This window comes from Coturnix japonica, chromosome 2 (assembly GCF_001577835.2).
Source record: "Coturnix japonica isolate 7356 chromosome 2, Coturnix japonica 2.1, whole genome shotgun sequence".
Classification (NCBI taxonomy): domain Eukaryota; kingdom Metazoa; phylum Chordata; class Aves; order Galliformes; family Phasianidae; genus Coturnix; species Coturnix japonica.
In genome coordinates, this window is record NC_029517.1 from 89,842,626 (window position 1) to 89,858,171 (window position 15,546).

General features: G+C 39.3%; 1 protein-coding gene across 4 annotated transcripts in view; it reads right to left on the minus strand.

Moving 5' to 3' along the window:
* The window catches only part of ARHGAP28 (Rho GTPase activating protein 28), a 73,616-nt gene that overhangs the window by 35,950 nt on the left and 22,120 nt on the right, over window positions 1-15,546 (minus strand). Inside the window, exon 1 of one of the 4 annotated variants that reach the window (XM_015855288.2) lies at window positions 13,233-13,501. The exons of 1 other annotated variant lie outside the window; for it this stretch is intronic. The gene's annotated coding sequence lies outside the window, so the exon portion shown is untranslated. Of the gene's footprint in view, window positions 1-3,182; window positions 3,302-6,998; window positions 7,019-13,232; window positions 13,502-15,546 lie in introns of those variants that run through there. 2 more of the 4 variants (XM_015855290.2, XM_015855289.2) reach the window with 2 other exon arrangements.

The following is a 15,546-nucleotide window of genomic DNA, read 5'->3' on the forward strand; positions in this document are numbered from 1 at the left end:
ACTGTTTATAAGCACAACACTGAAACTGTTATTAATTAGGATGAGCCTCAGTCATGGAACATGATAAGAATTTGTGACACACATATGGTTAAATCTATTGGATGCTCTCCACACAGTCTTCTGCTGAGAGGCCATGAGCTTTTCAGTGTTCAACACAACTCAGGTTACTGAGGTATCCATCAATAAACCATCACCGCAATGGGTATAGGATCTGGGATCTTTTTGTCTGGATTTTCTCTCTGCCTTCAGCACCAGTGAGGAAACAAAACAGTGGGCCTCAGAGATATCACGAGTATTGTGCCAAGTGTCCTGAAGCAGAGATGTTAACTAGGAGAAGCTGAACCCGTGAGAAGCAGCCAGGAAAACTGTACAGTCAGTGGGGAGAGGGCTGGGATGGGGAAGCAGTCCCTGCTAGCCAATTGCTCACTGCTATGACAAGTTTTGCTCCTTTGTTTGAGAGGTGATAGCGAACACAAATAAGGAAAAAGGCAAAGCTTCCTGGCACTCTCAAGGCCTTTGGGGCCCCTTTCCACTCAGTGCTGTGTAAGGAGAGAGCCTATGCCAAGGGCTTGTGTCCCTCCCCAACTTCCTCTGTAGCCTGGAGTTCTGCCTGAGCCCCCCACACTGCTGCTCACTGTGTATCAATACCAGTCTTGGTCTAAAGTTTTGTTAAAAAATAAGTTTTCACATCTGCTCTAGAGCACAGCCCAGAACAGCGTTCACAGAAATAACACTCTTGCACACAGAAATAACAATCAAAGGCATGCTGGGATGAGCAGAAGAGTTTTTCCTTTTTTTTTTTTTTTTTTTTTTCACATTGCTGCCTTCCATCACTTAGTCATGGTCAGGGAATTTAAACACTTCCTGCCCTCCCAGTGAGAGTCTTGACCATGACCCTTGTGCTCTTCGGGCACCACATCAGACTGATCCCTGGGCTTTGACTCCAACAGCACTTTTAACAGCTAACTCAAACCAAGGCTTTTCATTTCACCATATTAGGAAGAAAGAGGCTTGGCGGGTTGTTTCTTTTCTCCTCACAGTGATTCTGTAATATTACCATACCGAAAAGCTAAATGCAAAACAGATCACGTAACATGGCAACAACTGCTGTGACAACCAGCTTTACCAAATACGTCAAAGGTTACTGGGTAATTAATGTGCATTTACAACAATATTAAAAGTATGGAGCTATTTTGAAAATCAACTGAACAAAGTCTGCTGAGAATCTCATATCTGAAACTTGTTATCTCAGCCCAGATTAAATCACACTGTGTAAAATTCCTGTAACAAGAAAGATTAGGCAGAGATGCTTTATCCTTATTGGTAAACAACTGAAGCATGCTTCCAGATAGTCTGGTACAAATCTTCACCAATTATTCTCAGTCACGTGTGCTGGGAAAGTTCTCTGGCTGCCATTTTGACCCATATACCTGGAGCTTCTGTCCTGGAGGAAGTGGTCTTGTTTTATGTGATAATGGCAGTTGTCTCCACTTCCTCTACTCAAAGCTGTTGAAAACAGTTTCAGGAAAAAGGAAAGAATTCCCACTGAGGAAGCAAAGCATATTCCTCACTGCTTTTAATTCTTTCTTGGAGGATACGAGTACTGACTCAGCATGCCTGTCTCAGAAATAGCTCAACAAGCCCAGGTTACCTGTCACTTGGGAACTCCGGCAGCAGGAAACTTATGTTCCTTATATCTTTCTCACCCTTGAGGCTTTCTGGTTTGTTTGCCCTTTTCCTCACTGTCTATAGAGAAGTTTACAAGGATATATTTTTTTTCTTCTGAGTCAAGTATGTTGTTCTTACAGAAAATTTGAACACCAGTTTGGTTAGACAAGGACCAATCACAAAGTTCATGCTCCTTTTCTTTTGGTCCTTCACACACACAGGCAGGGGTGAGCTAGTCTGAAAGGCTGACTGAAACTGAATGCAAGAGGGGTCTCATATCCTAGCTTTCTAGATGGAAAACACTGGTAGAAAAATATGATGAAACACTAAACAAAAAATACAGTGATTTCACTGAAAGAGCTGAAACTATTTTCAGGATAAAATTATAAACAAAACAAAAGCACATGCAGATACAAGCCAATATACTTGAAAATGAAAGAAAATGAAAGAAGGGAAAAGCCTACTACAATGGTCAATGTTATCAAAGAACCCTTCTGTTGCTGGGCATCAGTCACACAAGGAACAGTGCCAGTATGGAGTAACATGACGGTATCATGTAGAGAGCATTTCTGCAAATAAGCGGGGTATTTCCATGGGACACAGGGAGGCTGATTTGTCTGCATGTGACTCTAGTTTGCAATTTTGTTGTGTCTGTAATGCTGATAAAATGCAATGGCAAAGTAGGCCCACTGAACCTATGATTTATGTTCTGTATATTGAGCAGTAGTAAGCTGTTGGGGGTCTGCCAGCACACACTGATTTCAGGATAGCCATGGTATATCCAGTAAGCACTTATCTTATCCCCAAAGCACAGGTTAGTCACACTGCATGAAGAACTGGTTCAGTGACACCTAATGATTGCTCATGGGCTGACTAATGAGAAAGCTAGGCTTGTGTTTTCAGTTTAATTAAGTAACGGGTGGTAAAAATCCATAAAACAGACAGAGAGCAATAAAGCCACCTTGTAGTTAAAACCAGCATTTAATCCTTGTTTACACAGAGACAGGATATCTTATTCTTGTGGATCATTACGTTTGATTTAATTCAGTGAGTCCTGAATTAAGTTCATCACAATTAGTCACATTTACAGGAAAGGGGAAGATGCAGGAAACAAATTATCCTGGCCATTTGAGCATCAAAAGCCACGTTTGCTTATTACAATCATTCTATCAGTGTACTCACTCATTCCAGTGAAGTCAGTAGTGCCTGAATAACACAAAAGCAGCAGAATACTTTGTTGTTGTCTGTCCCCAATCTTTCTTACAGTTTATCATAACTATTACTCAACTTCTGACAAAATAAACAATTACTTTCTTTCTGCTTAACTCTTTTTGGATGTAAGAAGGGAGACAGTACCTTGCACTGGCAGGGAAACAATTTCTTTCTCTTAGCTAAGAACTATGTTTTTGTCTGTTTTGAATTTTTAGGAAGCAGTCATGTACCAGTGTTTCCTTTATCTTTTGTCCTCAAATGTGTAAAAGCTCCAGTCAGAGTCCAGCAACTGGAAAGACTACCTCTGTGCACGGTTCACAGCATGTTTTCGCCAGCACTCTTCCCCCAGATCTCTTCTTCTGTTTCCTTCCTGGTGACCCAGTTTGCTGTTTGCTTGCTTCCTTCTCTCTGTGAACAGTGGGTTTTAATCACAGAAAGGGGCATATCTCAGGCAACATCCCCCCAACTTCATCTGCTTACTTCTGTTTCTGATTGTCATGCAGATGTTAGAAAAAATGTAGGCGGTAGACTCTAAAGTTTCATCTTTCTTTCTCTAACATCTAGCATTTAACCTATCATACTCATTAATTGCACTGAGGCATCACAAGCCTCTCTTGCAACAGAGTATTTGAGTGAGATGCAAAATGGCACTTAACTTCAGTAGTACTTTTTTCATCCTCTTGCCTAGCGGAAATCAAAAATCATATGAATCTCACTGGTCTGTTACAAAGCTGGGTTCAAAAATAAGCTGAGCTATCACAGTACTGTATTAGCTATATACAATACTTTGTATGCCTTTGTATGACACAAATCATTCTGCAAATTATACTTTGGTAAATAATTAATTTTATTTCCAAAGATCCTTTCTACCTCTGAAAACACTTCTTTTTTTGGACCAAAAATACTTGTTTAATGAGTCTTAGGATTTAAAGATTTATTAGAGAAAAAGCTTATAAGATTTAAAGGACTTGCAAGACTTAAAAGAGTTTCATTTATTTATTCATAACTAATCTTCAGTTCTTCAAAGTGCTAGCAGCAGTCAGGACATTCAGCCATGATGCCTGTATGACAGTGTTACCTGCACTATATAAAAATGCATTTCACCTTGTCTTCAGCTCTCTGATGCAACATTTTCGTCAGTGGCACGGATGACCCCCATCTACAACAAGTACCACATTGTGGCTGCCCTGAGGCTGGGCATGGACATTGCAGAATAATCTCTCTGTCTGTGTGTGTCAGTGTGCGGGCTCTCACAATCAGACCCTTTGAGCCAGCGGAGAGCAGGGAATATGCTCTCTAGGTATTGCCTGCTGGCAACGATGACCTCTGGGGACACGACCCAGACCTCCCCTCCATGCTGGCAATCACATCACTTCAGTTCTGGCCTGATACAACAGAGACAGTGCACTATATGGCTTCAATGCATCTGTCAAAATCTGAAAGGGACTCTATTTTGTCTTCATTGTCCTAAGAAAGCTGTTCTCAAAGGGCAGCAGGGATTCCCAAATGATTAACACTAACAAGAGTATGTTGTTATCCCCCCCCCAAGTAAATTGGAAGAGAATTCTTTTCTCATACATTAAGAAGCAGCAGAATATGCTGGTTTTGAATTCTTAAGACAGAGATGAGCAATCATAGCAGAATATGGTAGACGTAAATCACAATGGCTATGGAGAGAATAAAAAACATCTAGACATGGCCTGCAGCAGGCCAAAGTTATGTCTGATTAGCCACATCTTTAACATACTTTATTATGAGAGTTGTTCTGTTCTGTTGGTGCTTGCTTAAGTCCAATGAATTTTGTATGCAATACATCCACATATCTAGGGAGGACCAAGTATTTCCAGGAAGAAACATAGGCACATGGCGTACGCACTGTACTGGAGGAAACTCCGTTCTTCCAGGAAATGTTTGATCTATTGTGCAAGTACAGTATAAATGCTTTGTGCCTGAGCACTGAACCCAGGGAATCTGATTGTTTAATGTATATACACCCTGTGCTGATCAAGCCTTTCAGGAACACTGGACTCACTGCTTGTGCACTATATTGTTTATCTACTCATGCTGACTAGATGTCTCAGATCAATTCTAGCTATCTGGCAGTCATCCAGAGATATTGCTGGATAGCTAAGCACCTCAAAATCCAATGTAAAACCTTCAGATTCCACCCAGACATAATTTAATATCAAGATATATGATGGCCCTGGAAAGACTACTGTAAGGTTACAGGTCCTTGGCATGAGTTACTTGGTTAAGCTATACAGAAAGCACGAAGCAGACACATTTCATTCTGCATCTGAGTGCAGGCAGCTACCTAGGACGTTAGTCCAAGTAGCAAGCAAAAATGAAACAGTCATATGAAGAAGAAGGAAAAGGGGGAGCACAATTGCATTACATTCTATCTAAATTCTGGGACTGAAGCAGTGTTGGTACTCAAATGAAGAATAAATTATTCAACAGGCAAAGAAGCAAACCAAGTAAAATCCATAGGGAAGGTAAATAGAATGGTGTTACAAATTAATTTTTTAAAGAGAAAGGAACATGAAAACACTCATCAGACATGGAGTAAGTACTGAAACATAAGTGTTCAAACTTGCTACAGCTCTCCTTCTATTTTTGCCTCCATTTATGTCATAACAGTGGAAGAATATTTAATTATTTTTATTTGAGAGCCTTCTAAATAAGTTCTCCCTTGAACTAGCATGCTTATTGTCATTAATAAGCTCATATTGTTTATAGAACTTTGTCTATCTGAAGCACTCCAAGAGACATATAGAATCATTTTGGCTGAATTAAGGAAGCATCATAAAGAACTGGACCATACTATCTCCAGGAAGGCTTCTAATGCAATTACATAAATCATGTACAAGCTCTTTAAGTCCCTGACATAAGCAAAGAAAGAGGGCATATACTTCCTGAGAGTGAACGTGTAAACTAAAAGGGAGCATGAAGTCATGCAATATGCTTTGAAGTTTTGTCTGTGCTTAGCTTTAAGTGAACTCCAGATGTTACTGTCTCCTTTCCTGTAATCAATACACACGTTTAAGAAAACGGCTTCAGGACCAAAGCAAACAAGCAATACTTATTTTCCTAGGACAATGTTTTCCTTAAATGTGTTTTAATGTATACGAAAGGCAATGACTGAGCTACAGAATATTAATGTTGACTCTTAGATGAATACTTTTTTTATTTTAGTAATAAATTTTAACAGTCACTCCATGATCCACAGAAAATAATTTGGAATGTGCTGCTCAAAAGTATTCTTGTCACTGGACTGAAATAATGTTGAAATGTACATTAGTTTTTTAAAGCTAAGCAATACACTGAATATTTATTTTATTGGAAAAAAAGAAAAAAAAAAAACTTATGAGGGGAAGATACTTTTAAATCTTCTGACTGAGTGGGGAGTAGCTTTATGCTATCATTATTAAAATCCTGGATCAGATTCTCAGCTAGTTGTAAACTGTTACAGCCTCACTGGCTTAATTTAACCCTTATGTTTAAATTCAGAACATCCTTCTTTGTGGTACTGCTAATTCCGAAGTTATTACAAATTACAAATATTGTATGAAAAACATTACTTCTCACCATCTTGATTTTTCTCTGCAATTCTGGATTGGCTGTCATGTAATTCTGAACCCTCAGCTTGTATTTTCCATGGTGTATTGTATTTCGCAGCACACTGAATCAGTGAGAAGGAATGAAAACTTTGCTGGAAAATGTAGTGGCCACATGAAAAACAAGATGTGTGCATAATTCTATTTTTTGCCACTCAAGCACATTTGTAAAGACTGTATGAATTTGGAAAGAGTCCTACATTTGCTGAATACACTCTACTTTTGTTAGTGTGACTGCTTAATAACTCAGTGTAATTGAGGTATCTGAAAGAATTGCCTCAAAGAACTACGTTCTTATTTTTTCCTGAAGAAAAATATTTATATGTCACTTAGTATAGAAAGGACAGAAAAATAGTTTTTCAGCAAATTGTCTATTAATTACTCTTGTCAGTGTAAAGAAAGGTCTGCGATTTTATTCCAAATGACTTGAGCATCTCTATTACTCTTTCAGTCCATTTCAGTCCATTTGCAACCATCCCCAAATTGTCCCTTTTTTCCTACCTCTTCAGTTTCCCAGAAGGCAAATTTTGCTGGGCCGAGTGAGAGCCTTAAGCAGAGGTGAAGCAATGAAGACATCTGAGAAGAGCTTTCTGAACCAAGCCATGTGGAGGAGACACCAGTATAGCACAGGGGGGCCACAAACACTGGGAAGGGATGAGGACTGCAGCTGATGGGTGTGTTTCTTCAATGGCATTATCAGAAACAGTCACACACCAGCCTCTTTTCAACCAGTTATGAATATTTACAAAAAGTTCAGGGTCAAAACATTCTTTAAATTCTAAAAAAAATTAATAAATTATCAGAGCATCCAAGCAGATAGGTCATTTTAATAGAGGTAAACCTTCTTGGCTTTGCTGAAGACGGTGAAATTTTCACCTTTAGACCACAAAAAGCAAGCTACGTTAAAACAGGATTTGGACATGTTCAGAGGATGGTTCATGTAACCAAAACTGAGGACAGAGCAAAGCTGAAGAGTAGAAGCTTAGAGTTAAAGGAGACAAAGCCAGCAGCCAGGGTACACCAAGTAGAAAACCACAGATCTCCAAAAGAACAGACATTTGCAGAGGACATGATGGACTTACTTTATCTTTTACTTTATTCTCCAGTTTTCAACAGAGGAACAAAGAGTGAAACAAAAAACTGCTACAAAGTTCCTATCAATTAATTATAAAAGGCAGTCTGTGAACTTAAAATGATTTCCACGTTCACTATAAGGTGATAGAAGGAACAACTTCATGAGAATTGTCAAAGCAACACCTTAAACTTCGAGTGTCACTTTTCTAATTTGTGTTTGCATTATTTATATGTGAAAAAAAAGATCTTTCTGTGTAAGGAGCAAAAAAAATCAATGATATTCTCAAGCTGTCCTCCAGTGAGAGCTGGAAATGTTTGATTAAGTTACATTTCTTTGCAATGTCTATAAAAAAGGCAAATATCAGAATAAGAAAAAACAGGGAACACCAATAGATGGTAACCAGCAGATTCCTAGCTTCCTCAACTACATTTTTTTTTTCTCCTGCTAATTTTATTTTAGAGACTTATCTGAAATATTTCATCCATAAACATTCTGAGAGAAGCTGCAGCATACCAGGTATTTCAAAGCTAGACATTCAAACACATTTCAGCTCTTGAAACTATTGGCGCTAGAGACCACTAATATTTACAAAATATGATGCCATCATTTGCAGTTCCTCAGTGGTGTGAATAATTCTGAATTCTAAAAACAGCTTTACTGAAGCCAGACAAATGATTTTTGTGCATAATTTTTGTGCGTAAGGTTTGGAAGTTAATGTCTCTTAACATTGACACCGAGAGAGTAAAACATAGCTCTTGGAAATCTCTAAGGAAATCTCAGAAGAAATCTCACTGGAAGAAAGTCTTCAATGCAGAAGTCATAGCTGGACAGTATTAGCTTCAACCACATTAACAAAGGTATAAAATGCCTTTTAGTGTTGTCCTGGGAAGTACAAACACTGGGTGGTCCAGAACCATAACAGGACTGACGGGACAGAGCTTTTCATAAATATAGTGTATTACTTTTGACTATTTTGAGTTACTGGTTTATTCTGGCTTCTTCTAAGCTGTTCCTGTAACTCCCCTTTAGATACTGAAAGGCTGCTATCAGGTCATCTCACAGCCTTCTCTCCTCCAGGCAGAAGAGCCCCATCTCTCTCAACCTATCCGCATAGGAGAGGTGTTCCATTCCATGGATTATTTTTGTGGCCCTTCTCTGGACGCACGCCAACAGGTCCATGTATCTCCTGTACCAAGGACTTGACATCTGTACACAGTACTCCAGGTGAGATCTCACCAGTCCAGAGGGGCAGGATCACCTCCCTTGACCGTGCTTCTTTTGATGCAGTCTAGGATATGGTTGGCCTTCTTCAAGGGTGCGCTGCTGGCTCATGTCCAGCTTCCTGTCCACCAATACCACCACATCTTTTTCTGAAGAGCTGCGCTCAATCCTTTCATCCCCCAGCTTGTATTGGTAATGGGGGTTGCCTCAATCCTTGCATTAAGATTTGTTGAACCTCATGAAGTTCATCTGGGCCTGCTGCTCAAGTCTGTCTAGGTCCCATGGCATCCCATCCCTCTGGTGTGTCAACTGCATCCCACAGCTTGGTGTCATCAGCAAAACTGCTGAGAGTGCTCTTGACCCCATTGTCAGTGTCACTTATGAAGATATTAAGAAGTATTCGCCTCAGCACCTGTTTTTTTGTTCTTTCTGGCATCCCTAGCCAAGTTTAGTTCAAGCTTGGCCTTGGCTTTCCTGACCCCATCTTTACACAGCCTAGCAGTTTCCTTATATTTTTCCCATGGTACCTGTCCCTGTTTCCACTGCCTGTGCATTTTCTTCTTGCTCTTCAGTTTGACCAGCAGGTCCCAGTTCAGCCATGCTGGTCTCTAGTCATTCTTTTTAGACTTGATACACTCGGGGATGGAGAGCTCCTGTGCACTGAATGAAGAATACCGTGTAGCACAAGTGGTAGAAGTGCCGCTCTGCTACACAGGAGGCTCGAATCCTGGGGGGTTGGACTCGATGATCTCTAAGGTCCCTTCCAACCCGCACGAGACTATGACTATGATACTATGATGAATACCAGCTCTGATACAAGAGACAGCTTGTGATTTTAAAGTCAGGTACATTGTGAGTAATAGAACTGCAAATCTCTTCATCCTATAGAGCATAGCTAAAGTTTGTAGCTGAGCTTTGTCAACCCCACGCATATTTTTGGGTGGAAAGCCTCTAGAAAGTAATTAGTCTTGCTATGCAAACACAGTCAATAATGTCTGAAAGCTCATGTGCTTGCATCAAATGGGTACAACTAAGCTGTTGCTGTGCCCTTTGTCATGGTGAATACATGTGTGTCTTCCCACTTCTGTCTAGATAAGAGCTGTGATCTATGTTAGGGGATGAAAATTCACAGGGCATTCATCCATCTTTTAATGATCATATTAGATCTTTCACTACACAGGCACTTTATGAATGTTGTGAAGCTGTAATATCATCTTTCCCTTGAGGACACTGAATTACTTATCCATACTTTTGATAGAATGCATCTTGACTGAACTGTTGTGGCTCACTAACTCTGGCCGATTTCCAGTCACAAGCTATATTTACATCAGTTACAATTGATTCAAAATGCTTCCACAAGATTTTGAGCAGGCTAACACTTCTTCACATGTTTAATCAAAAACAGAGACACTAGATAGCTTTTTAGTAAAACACAGAAATAATGATGATTATACCTCTAACCCTTCGGCTTCAGTTGGTATACTTGTCTAGTATTCATCAACTGCTTGGTCTGGTGTCTCTTCTGTCCTTCCAGGTTATGCATCCAAAAGGAACCAAGAGGGACAGTCACTAACTCAGTTTCAGAAGCAATTGAAGAGTTTAAGGAACAAGCCCTGTTCAGTTACAGGGAGGGTAAATGATCCTGAGTGCAAACTTGGTTTTGCAGGTGATACTGAGGCTTTTAAGTTACCGAGACATTTGAAAATTTTCCTTCAGCTTCACTGCATACTATTACACTCATTGTCTTTTTCTGCAGACATTAAGCTTGTCCAGCTTCCTGGGATTTTGACCACCTAAATTCAAGCCTTATCTTTTAAATTTGGCTGTGATTAAAACAGCTGTTATTTATTCTTTTGTTTGGCATGAGTTTCTGTAAGATTGCCATAAAGTCAGTCTGTTTGTATTGTAATGTGCTGTTAATCTCTTTTTCCTTTATGAAATACACACACAATACCCTAAGGGGAAGATTATTATATATGGTTTCATACATACATATATACATGAATGCACAGCAAAGATTCGAACAAAGGGAGGAACATTTTGATAATCTAAAAGATGAAGCCTTTGTGAAAAAGCCATTTAACATATGTGGCATAATGTTTCCTAAGTCATGAACCAAGGGATCAACGTTAATTTGTTGCTAAACGGGAGATTAATTTAAGATAAAAATGGAATAGAATTTATTCAAAATCTATTTGTGTAGGAGAAAGATGTATCAAATTAAAAGGCTGCTATATCACTGTGATCGCTTATGCATAGTTCACCACCAAAAGTTTTCCAAAACAATGAATTTTAAAAGGCTTTCTCCTAAAGAGTAATTGATGAAATTTTGATAACATGTAGTTCATCTTTATCAGAATTTGGTGATTATCTTGAAACAACATTAGCAGTACAAAAAATTCAGCTATTTAGAAACATCTGCATTTCTGTTTCTCAGAAATGTTAAGAATTAGGAATCATTTCTGAATTGCATTGCAAAATCCTGTCTGGAAAAGCCTTAGCATCTAGGAGTGTGTTATCTTTTCATTGCATGGACTGGATCACCTTCATTGGGACCAATCAGGAGAAAAACCAGCAATAGGAGACCCCTCAGAATTCTATCAATATGAAAAAGAAGTTGCAAAATCACAGAAGGTAGTTTTGGCAGTGCCACTGGTGCCAGTAAGCTCTATCATCCAACCTGTCTGAACACTGTTGAGTCTCGTAATGAAACTTTATATGCTGTAGAAGAATCTCTTAGTGCTAGAATTTTAACTGTCCAGTAAAAAATTTCAGAATAAACTTGGTGATCTGATTCTTTTATTCTAAATATTCTAAATCAATAACTTAGCTAGTATAACACAAATCACCTGGGACACTAGTTGCCTGAACTTCCTTTCAGCGAAACTTTGTGTGTGACATGAAAGCACTTGTTATTTCCTTCTGATCAAAGTCAACTAAAATCTATTCTGTACTCATCATATTGGATCCTGATCATTATACTGCGCTGCTATGCAGCATCTCATGCCCTTCGAGATTTCCCTTTGATACTCAGTATATGTCTTGTGATGCTTCTACAGAGGAAACAACAGTGGAAGAAATCCTTGAAAAGTTTTTCTCAAGGTAAGGAGTATTATTTCTGTCAGCCGTCATGACCCTGGCTCATGACATTTTACTGCAGGGAGACTTTGGAACTGGAAACATCGTGTTGGCCATTTCAGTGTTGGCAAACACTAAGGGAACAGGAGTTCCTTAAATACAATTCCTCTAACACTCCTCATCTTTGCTCTGGAGATGTGGAGATGTAAACACCTCACTGACCAGCCAGCAGGAGAGAAAACCCCTGGAATTCCTACATGCTGGATGAGAAATCCTGCCCAAGTGCTGGACTGATAGCCTGCTCTCCGTATTTTCATTGATTTAGGTTTCATAAACAAACTTCCAGTTTGATTAAAACAATGAGGAAATGTGCTGGTTTTTAGCTACCTTGATTTTTTTCAGTTTTCATGACTATATCAACAGTTTAAACTGCTGCTCACAACCAGACCTTGTTGCACTGTACCAGACAGAAGGACATTCAAATGGAAAGCATCCATTACAAAAACTCAGCAAATCCCTTCCTGCTAGTTGTACAGAACCAAGACAGATTTGAGCACAACTTGAAAAATGGGGATTTAGATCAAGTATTTGTGACTGTAGAAACACTTTAGCTGATTTAGCTACGTAATCTGTATAAGCGTATCACTTAAACTGTCAGACCTCATTTTCCTGCCATTGAATGATATACCATAAGTTTCTTCTTCCCTTAAAGCCAGGTTTCCATAACCCTCTACTTGGGCGCAAGTTATATTACAGTCACTACACTGAAATGAAATACACAGCAACATCACAAACATCTGTATGGTATCCAAAAGATAAAGGCTAAAAAAGGCAAATTTTTGGATGCCAAGCCAAGTGAAAGCAAATAAAGTGGGGAATTGTGATGTGAAATGTGATTAATTTGACTAGAAGTAAAAGTTTTTCTCCCTCTGGAACGTTATTCCATTGACATACATTTTAAAACAGCATAAACAGCGAGGAAAAAGTTATACTACAACATAGTATAATACAACAGAAACACACTTTGTCAATAAAACATTAAACAGGGCTGTATTATTAGGTTTTTGTGTATTTTCATGCTATTTCAACTTGAACAAACAAACAAACAAAAAAAAACAAACAACAACATCCATATGCCTATCTTGCAGTCTCTTTCACTTGCACTTTGTCTAGTTGTTTTTCTGCAGTAGATCTTTTTTTTTTTGTCCCCCCTTTCCTGCCTGGAAAAGCTGGAAAATTCCACTAGTGATAACTCTGTCAGCTTACTCCCTCTCCTGTCACTCCTTATTTAAGAAAACAAGAGGGAGGGAGCAGGGTCTGTGAGGCTAAGTTATTGATTTAGTAAATTCTGCAAATCTTACCTCGCAGCAGAACAAATCCCTGGTGCTATCCTTAAGGGAGCTGTGCAGAGTCCTTCTGAAACTCAACTTTTTCATGCTCCTAGCGGCAGTAAGTTCTTTCTCAGCCTATGATCACAAAGTTGCTTATTCTGGGAGCTATCTGACAGCCTGTGATAGGATATTCTGCCTCTAGTCATACAAGGGCTGTGAGAACAAAGAGCGGTGGAGCTTCTGGCCCTTGTGGGAAATGGACTGACACTGCTCCATCACTATTTAAAGAGTAGATGCCTTTAGGATAAATCCTCTTAGTGTGTTTTCCTGTTTGTGTCAGAACTTAAGCCTTTTATCCATTTCCTAAGAGGAGAAATAAAAAAAGTAATCAGTGCTAGCTGTGCTATAATTCAGGAGAGTCCCTGTGGAGTGGCACAGAAAGAGAGCCAATTTATGTGTTTTCTGCTAAAGGAATATAAGACCCTGCCATTAACACAACTCCAAAATTGTAAATGGCCACATGAAAATTAATGAGGAGCCCTCTCAAGTGCACAGTGCTAGCTAAGAAAGAGACGTGAGTGAGAGAACAGCTATGAAGTTATCAAACATCTACGGGGAAGCCTTTCCTGCTTTTTTTTTTTTTTTTTTTTTTACAGTGGGAGGTGCAGATGAATGCTGTCAAAAGTAAGCACCAGGTTTTGCATAGACTGTCCCATAACAGTTTGTTTGTTTTGCCATGTTAGGTAAGATCTTGAGATTTAGGGATGACAGAAGTTGCAGGTTGGGGGGGTGGGGGGGCATGTATGTGCAGATTGTTTCTTAACACTGGCAGTTACTGCAGTTAAAAGAGGCCCAAGAAACATGGAAAGCATTTGAGAATGTCCAACTACACTCCCTCCACCAAGCTTACTTCTCCATTGAAATACTTAAACTGATCTCCCAAAAGGATATCTGACTTTATGGTTATCAGCTTTATGTTACTCCTCACTTCCTCTAAACATATAGCTAAAGATCTTCAGCAGAAAAAAAATGAGAGAGACTGTTAGGTGCCTGGCAGCTAATGTTGCTTTGTGTGAAACAGCAATGTGATGCTAGTCCAGTCCTCCCAGCTAAATACGTCTACAGTGTCACCTCCCACAGGCATTCCATCAGAGGCTGAATATTCAGAAGACTGCCTCTCCTTCCTTCAAGGATGTCTTCTTCTTTCAAAAGAGTGATTCACTTCTTCTTCAGTTACTCTCTTTAAACTGCTACTGCATGAGGAAATAAAAGCCGTTTTATACTTAATTCTAAGCATTGATCAGATGAATAGTTTAAGTATGTAGAGCTTAGAAATATATAAACATAAATAGAGAATTGTCTTTTCCCAAAGTTGCTCTCTGATAAGATTTACAAAAGCTTTGGTAACAATGCCCTGTGGTTTCCTAGAAATTAAGGTGAGATTTGGTTGCATTTGGTAAATGTGGAGGCAATCCAAATCCCTAGCAGCTTGCTGTCTGTGTGGCGCAGAAATATGCAGGCCAGGATGGAAGGGAATAAGCAAGACCAGCTAACCTGCAGTGATTCACAGTAAGCTTATCCTCTCTCCAGCTGCTGTCAGCAATTAAAACGCTTCCTGTGTCACAGTAAGCACCAGGTCATCTCATCTAATGCTAGACGTTGAACTGAGATGTGGGGGTTATGGCCCTATGTGCCACAGGCTCCCAGAGGCAGCTGATGAAAAGGAAACCACCTCCAAAGAGCAGTTCAGCTCAGCTATGGATAAGATGTCTGCCTTGCTGTCCATGACAGGAGAGGACAGTGAGGTTTTCACAAAGAACTGTGAAAGTCTGGAAGTGGGTAACTGCTTACTGGGCATTTAGTATACTTGAAAGCAAGGTAACAGTGAGCATCTCTCTGCCATGTCCTTGCATTAAACATGCCTACAAAATACAGTGTTTTACTGAACTACAATTTGAATGAATCTTTAAGTTAAATGTCTTGCCATTAACTATTTAAATGTGCTTTAAAATGTTTTTTTTTTTGTTTTGTTTTGTTTTGTTTTTTCCCCCTGACTGTTTCTGGACCAGCACAAGGGTGAGTCCTAATCACAGCTGTACTGTGACAAATAAATAGTGGTGAATTCATATACACAGGTGTTCTACTGAAGCTGGCAGAAAAATGAATTACACAAAGATCTGCCTGTACTGGTATCTTAATTCATTGAATCATAAAGGTTGGAAAAAACCTCTAAGTCCAACCATCCACCTGCCACTAATATTGTGCACTAAACCATTTTCCTAAGTACTACATCTATATGTTTTGATGTAACTCTGTTTCATGATCAGTTAAGAATTAGCTCTGT